A 7,933-nucleotide genomic window follows, 5' to 3' on the forward strand; every position below is an offset into this window, starting at 1 on the left:
AATGGAAAATATGAAAATATTTACCATTTGCACCAACTGTTCATGTCCCTAATTGAAAGACATATGGTTTTGTTTATACAAATGTATTTTTTGGAAACAGCTTTACTTTTCTGAACATAAAATGAATTACTCCTCATTGTAAAATCACAAAAACAAAAATACATTAAAAAAGAAAATAATTGGGGCGCCTGGGTGGCGCAGTCGGTTAAGCGTCCGACTTCAGCCAGGTCACAATCTCGCCGTCCGTGAGTTCGAGCCCCGCATCGGGCTCTGTGCTGATGGCTCGGAGCCTGGAGCCTGTTTCCGATTCTGTGTCTCCCTCTCTCTCTCTGACCCTCCCCTGTTCATGCTCTGTCTCTCTCTGTCCCAAAAATAAATAAACGTTGAAAAAAAAAAATTAAAAAAAAAAAAGAAAATAATTCACTTATAATCTTATCACGTATCTGTTATTTATCTCTGAGTGATATCCGTCCAGACCTTTCAAAGGAGTTAACAGCTGTTTCTTTGACATTGGTTTCCTTTAGTCTCAAGGAAAGTCTGAAGATCTGACCCATGTGCCATCCTCCTTGCAATATTAACTGAAACAATTTTAAGAATTTAACTAGAGCATATCTGTATTAAAAAATAATCTGGCCAAGGAATAGGTACAGGACCAAATCATACCGCGCTGTTTTGACCAAGTAATCAGTAATTGGTATTTATGAGACAGAGCTGACGGCAGACAAATGGAGCTGGTAGTACACACCTGAGACAGCAGGCTGCCTTACCAGGAATAAAAGCTTAAAGGATCCAGAGTGAATGCTTCCCTGAGCTGTGGTAGTGTGCACACTTTGAGCTGCATTTCTTATGACCATGCGTTTTCTCTAAGCAGCATGTGAGGAACATTGCAAGCCATGCCTGGGAGGTACAAGACCACGGCTTGCTGTTCTGTGTGCTGCACTGCATCCTGTTTGCCTTTTAAAAACTAAATACATTCGGTGCTGGGTCAATGTCCTATGAGTTTGCTTAGGCTAAAATGTACAACGACCTCAGCTAGCAGAAACAGACCTTTTTATTATCACACAAACAATTCAGGACTACCTTCTCATTGTAAAAGATTCAAATAATAGAGAACTTTGTAAACTCTCCACTTCAATTTCCCTCCTCTCTTGTTTTCAGTCACTAATTTCCTTATTTTGCATAGGTCTCTTCAGGTTTTCCATTACTTTTCAAGTCAGTTTTGGTAATTTGTGTCGTTCTAGGAATTTATCCATTTCTTCTAAGTGTTAAATTTGTAGGCATATAAAGTTGTTTATGTTTCCTTATAATCCTTTTAATTCCTGTAAGGTGTGTACTTACACGTACCAATTTTATGGGTCTTAACCAAGAACCAGCTTTGGGTTCCACTGATATTTTCTAATGTTTTTCTGTTTCTGTTCCATTGGTTTCTGCTCTGATCTTTATTATTTCCTTCTATCTACGCTGTTTGATTTCTGCCTTCTTGCTTGTCAAGGTAGAAGGTACGTTTTGATTTAGATTTTTCATCTTTAACTATGTAAGCATTTTATGACCTATATTTCCTTCTAAGCATTGCTTTAGCTACAACTCTTTCTTTTTGATATATTGTATTGTTATTTTTACTCAGTTTAAAGTATTGTACAATTTCCCTTGGGAGTTCTTTGACCCTCCGTTATTTGGAAGTCTGTGGTTTATTTTCCAAATCTTTGGGGATTTTCAAATACTTTTCTACTTTATATTTCTAATTTATTTCTGTTATGATAAAAAGCACTTTGTGTTATTTCAAACCTTTTAATGTTTTGAAGACTTGCTTTAGGGAATACCATATAGTCTATCCTGAATATTGTTCCATGGTGCTTGGAAATAAAGTATTTTGCTGCTGCCATGTGGAGAGTATTCTTTAAATGTCAGATCCCTTCTCTTTTGTACTGCTGGTGGGAATGCAAGCTGGTGCAGCCACTCTGGAAAACAGTATGGAGGTTCCTCAAAAAATTAAAAATAGAACTACCCTATGACCCAGCAATTGCACTACTAGGCATTTATTCACGGGATACAGGTGTGCTGTTTCAAAGGGACACATGCACCCCCATGTTTATAGCAGCATTATCAACAATAGTCAAAGTATGGAAAGAGCCCAAATGTCCATCGATGGATGAATGGATAAAGAAGATGTGGTATATATGTACAATGCAGTATTACTCGGCAGTCAGAAAGAATGAAATCTTGCCATTTGCAACTCCATGGATGGAACTAGAGGGTATTATGCTAAGTGAAATTAGTCAGTCAGAGAAACACAAATACCATGTGACTTCACTCGAATGAGGACTTTAAGAGGATGTAAATTTAAAAAAATAAATAAATAAATGTCAGATCCTTTTGGTCAATGGTGTTCTTCAAGGTCTATATCCTTATTCATTTTCTCTCTGCTTTTATCAATTGCTGAGACAGGAGTAACTAAATCTCCAACTATGGCTGTTGTATTTTCTATGTTTCCTTAAATTCTGTCAGTTTTTGCTTCATTTCTGGGCTCTGTTGTTATTAGTATGTATTTATAATTATTATATCTTTCAGATGTATTGACCTTTTATCACTATGAAATGTTATTAACAAAACCATCTCTTGTAATAATCTTTGTATTGAGGCCTATTTCATCTCATGTAAGGCTAGCCACTCCAACTCTATTATGATTACCATAGGCAGGTAATCATCCTTTTATATTCACGTAATTTTTTTCCATCCTTTTATATTCACGTAATTGCATCTTTGAATTTTAAGTATTTCTTTTGTAGACAGAAATATCTTGTTTTTAGGGTTTGTTTGTTTGTTGGTTGGTTTTTATCCATTCCACCTCTGCCTTTTGAGTGGAGTGTTCAGCTCATTCCCGTTTAATGTAATTATTGATACAGTTGATTTATACCTACTATTGCGCTATTTGTTTTCTACCTAGCTCATTTCTTTTTTGTTCCTCTATTCTTCCACTATCTTTTGTGTTAAACAATTCTTTTTGGATGCTATTTTAATTCCCAAATATTTTAGATGTATTGAGATTTTTTTGTTGTTGTTAGTTGCTCTAGGGGTTAAAATATTCATCTTTAACTTTCACAATTCACTTAAAGCTAACTAACACAGACTTAATTTCAATGAAACATAGCCTACTGGCACAACTCCACTTCTTCTCTCCCCACTCCTTTGTGTTGTTGTCACATACATAAAACCTTCATGCATATTATAAACCTAATGTGTTAGAATTGTGACCTTAAATAATGTTCTGATGTTAAAGAAATTAAGGAAGGAAAAGAAAAAAAATTATACATGCCCATGCATAGTCTTCACTTGCTCACATATTTCTGGTGACCTCCATTCCTTCCTGCAGATCAGATACTATCTGGTGTCATTTCCCTTTGGCTTGAAGGACTTCCCTAGTTTTTCCTTCTAAGTCAGGTCTCCTAACAGTTGATTCTATCCATTTTTGTTCATCTGAGGCTGTCTTTATTTTGCTTTTGTTCTTTTAATGATAATTTCATTGGTTATAGAATTCTTGGTTGACTTTTTTTTCTCAGCACATTAAAAATGTCACTCCTTCTTCTTGTGGCCTCCACTTTTTTTTTTTATAAGAAGTTAACTATTAATCACATTGTTGTCCCCTTCTATACAACTATACAATGAGTTGTTTTTCTCTTGCTACTTTCAGGATTTATCTTTTCTTTGGTTTTCAGGAATTTGAATGTAATGTGTATAGTTGCACTTTCTTTTATGTGTGTATCTACTTGGTGTTCACTGAGCTTCTTGAGTCTGGAAATAAATGTTTTTCATCAAAATGGGAAGTTTTCAGCCATTATATTTTAAAATAATTTTCTCCTTTCTCTCCTCTCTTTGAATGAGTCCTGATAAATATATGCTGGAATTCTTGAAATTGTCCTACAGATCTCTGAGACTCTATTCCTTTTTTTCAATCTCTTATTTTTGTTCTTTGGATTAGATAATTTCTATTGATCTATCTTTTAATTAGGGCCTCTACTGTTTTAAATCTGCTGTTGAGCTCACCTAGTGAAGTTTTAAATTTGAGTTATTATACTTTACAACTTTAGAATTTCCATTTGGTTCTTTCATCTTGGTTTCCAAAAGCCAATTTCTACTGACTGCTTTTTTTCCCCCTTGAGTATGGTTTGCACTCTTCTGTTTCTTGTAAATCTTGTAATGGTTATGTGAAAATAAAAATTTTAGATAATATATTATAGCCCTTATGCATTCTGTTTCATTTTTCTAAGGCTCACTGCATTGTGGGGTTTTGTTGTTTCCTTCTTTGTTTTAGTAAATTGCCTGAACTTAAATTGCAGATTCTGTCTTCCTCTGAAGCTGACAATGTGTCTGCTCAGGTTTTTTGTTTTGCTTTGTCTTTATTTCTTAGCATTCCTTCCTTGTACTCCCCCATTCCCCTGTCTGCATAGTTTAGTGGCCCACCATGATTTGGGCAGACATGTTAATTTTCTAAGGCTTCCTTGTTTGAAGTATGTGTGTGTTGAAGAACACCTTCAAAGTTGTAGGTACCTCTCATATCTACCTTGGCTTTCATTTTTCTCTGGTCCTTCTTAGGTCTCCCCAACACCATGCGTCCATGGTTAAGTGACAGGCAGGGATGAGTGGAGAGTTTCTCTCAGCACTGTTATGGCTTTCACCATTAAATTTTGTCTGGAAGATCATTGTCCTAAACCAGGCCTGCAATCTTGGACTCGCAAAGTTGTGGGCTTTCCCCATTCATTCCGAAATGAGGCTCCACTTTTAGACAGCAACGTTGGGGCTTTCACACCCATCCTTCCCCTTCCCCTTGCTCTTCTCTTCCCCTCCCCCTCACCCTAAATCATTCTGCCACCCTGGTTTTAAAGCTGTTGGTTTTTCTGCCATTTTTAGGCCAATAAGCTACATAGCAACAAAAGATGAAGAAGACAGGGAAAGAGAGCAGCTGAGGCCAGAAGACCATAGACTGCTACCATTCTTACCTGAAACTGTAGTCATTTTCTAGGAACAAGCATTTCTTAATTTTCAGATGGTGGTTTTAGGCATTTTCCCCCTTTATACTTGCTTTCATCCTTAGTTTTGTTTTACTTTGGAAGAACCAACTTAATATTATTTAGGATATCTCAAGTATTATTTTAGGGTCAATAAAATTGTCCTAAAGAATATAGTTAAAAATCTTGAAATTAATTGCTCTTATTTACACTTCTGTACTGTGGAGAATAAACCTACTTATAAAATTATAAAGTCCATGTCTGACAGGACAGATAATACCTATCTAAAATTAAGTTCATTCTCAGCACCCCTTATTCACATATTTATCCCTCCAGATCCATGCTCTTGTTCTCCACTCCTCTTTGACCCATGGGAGGTTGACTTCTATGGACTACTTCATGAGGGCTGCCTTTCTCTCTGACATCATTGGGTTTGACTAATGAGGAAAATGGGTGGGAGATTGGAGGGCAGAGAAGAAAAAAATGAGCATGTTTTTCCACAACTCCCTTCTTGCTTGGTCATGACCAGCAATGGATGTGTGTTTTGTTTTGTTTTGTTTTTAATTTTTTTTTAACGTTTATTTATTTTTGAGACAGAGAGAGACAGAGCATGAACGGGGGAGGGGCAGAGAGAGAGGGAGACACAGAATCGGAAGCAGGCTCCAGGCTCCGAGCTGTCAGCCCAGAGCCCGACGCGGGGCTCGAACTCATGGACCGCGAGATCGTGACCTGAGCTGAAGTCGGACGCTTAACCGACTGAGCCACCCAGGCGCCCCTGTTTTGTTTTGTTTTGTTTTGTTTTAACCTAAAGCCATACTTTTGTCAGGCAACCCTTTCTTACAGCTATTTACTTCACTAGGTTGCAGTAGTGGGTATTTCTCTAATACCTTCAAGCCTAGGAGTTGTCATGGCTTTCTCTGTTGTTAACCTGGATGTGTTTCACCATCCCTTGTTCTTCTCATTGGGCCAGGTTGCACCTCTGCCAACAATTCCTTCATTAAACTCATTCAATTACCCCTTTTGGTGGCTGCATCTGTTTCCAGCCAGGACACGGACCGGTGCACCACTTCTTGGTGTTCTTGCTCCCATTCTGTGTTTCTAGCTCTTAGGGTCCTCCAACTAGAGCTTACCTTCTAGACATGTCTTCATCTCAAATCTCTTCTTTTGATCAAAATTTAGTCTACCATATGTCTTATTTGGTGGAAGATCCACTAGAACTAGTCCTACCGGGAAGGTTAATCCGAGGATGCTAACTGTGTTATCTGTCCTGGGACATCTGAATTTTAAGGGCTTAGCCCTTTATAATTTCAGGCAAAACATTTCTAGACATGTAAATTCATATATAGGTGGTAAAGTTGATATTATCTGTGGTGTCCCTCAAGTAAGCCAGGCTCTGAATGTGGGAGGAGGTCAGAAGAGCCAGTTAAACAAGAAGAAAAGTTGCTTGATCCAGTGTTTCCTAAAATACATACCTCAGAGCAATAGTCTTGCAAAAGGCTTTGAAAAAATAATAAAATAAAAGGATGTTTCTCTCATGAAATAATTTTGTGAAATACTGAGTATATCCTCCTGAGAAGAGAAATTGTATATTAGCTCACTAAAGCTATAAAAGTTGTATTGGGTAAATAAACTGGATTTACTTTGAGCCGGTTGTGTTTCAAGTAGGAACAAAATTTTTCAGAATGCTCTGACTTTACTAATAGCCCTCTCTCCAGGGCATTACATAGAAATTTTTGTAATGGGACACATTGTTTTCTTCTAGAAAATTTGAATACTTAAGCCTTTCACATGTAGGAAGATGGACTGTATCTCCTATTAGCCATTACTGGTTGTTCCTGAATTTTATTTACTCTTTTATTTTAGCCTTTGATTTTCCAAGAATTCTGGTCCTATGAGGTTATGATAAGTATAATAAAAAGAGCTGAGAATCTTATGCCAAATCCACACATTGTTCTATTGTTTTTTTTAACTTGTTTTAACTTTTCACTGGAATAATTATTTTCTGGAGGATCTTACAGTGTAAAGTCAATGAAAATATGAATCATCAGTATAGTCTAATCAGATGCAATTGTAACACCATAATTAATTTGGAATAATTTCATAATTTACAACAGCATGATTGGAAGGACAAGGATCCCTCCCCTTTTTTCATAAAGTGGTTTGCATACCAGCTTCAGTCGTGCTAAAGAATGATTTACCAGAATAAGGAAAAATCACACAGAGAGATAAATTCTATTTGCATAAAACAAAGGTATTCCAAAGAGCCTTCAAAATAAGGAGGCATCTTTTATTCCAACTATTTTATTTAGTGCATGTTACTGTAAACAATTTCAACGGTAGACAAATTTATAAAGTGTAAAGTGTAAATCCCAGGTAATCCCCTGCTAGTAGCTACTGTTAATGGTTTGAAACCCCTTGAACTTTAAAATACATATTCATGTATGTGTGTGTATATAATATATGTGTGTATATATACAGATGTAAATAAATATACTGAAGTGATAAAGATTAAAATAAAATATAGATGATCATCCAAAAAGAGATTTGAAAACTGGGCTTCTTTCTATACTCTATGACCCATTTTTCTGAGTGTGTAAGCTCTGAATGGCAGCTGTCATTCTGACGTACTTTTCATTTTCTTTTGGCAATAAGACCTCAATTTTGTTGGCCTTAAAATTCTCCCTTCTTGACAGGTGCCCGTCAGAACTACATACCTTCCCCTCACATTTCCTACATTTTTAACTGCTTCAAGCTTGTCAGGACAGATCTGCTTAGTCCAGCTATCTGCTAAACTTCATTTTGATAATCCAACTCATTAAAAAGTACTACTGAAGCCTCATATTTATTTATTATTTGAACATGACTCATGAAGGCATCATTCAAATATCTGATTGTACTCACTAATGTATTTCATAACACACATAAATCCA

General features: G+C 36.4%; 1 long non-coding RNA gene across 1 annotated transcript in view; it reads right to left on the bottom strand.

Moving 5' to 3' along the window:
• LOC123610840 overlaps positions 1–943 on the bottom strand; it is a 33,834-nt gene extending 32,891 nt beyond the window's left edge. The window contains exon 1 of the long non-coding RNA XR_006718312.1: positions 746–943. This is a non-coding gene — a long non-coding RNA (uncharacterized LOC123610840). The remainder of the gene's footprint in view (positions 1–745) is intronic.
• Positions 944–7,933: the final 6,990 nt, after the last annotated feature.

The sequence above is a fragment of the Leopardus geoffroyi genome, chromosome C2 (genome assembly GCF_018350155.1).
Source record: "Leopardus geoffroyi isolate Oge1 chromosome C2, O.geoffroyi_Oge1_pat1.0, whole genome shotgun sequence".
Taxonomy (NCBI): Eukaryota; Metazoa; Chordata; class Mammalia; order Carnivora; family Felidae; genus Leopardus; species Leopardus geoffroyi.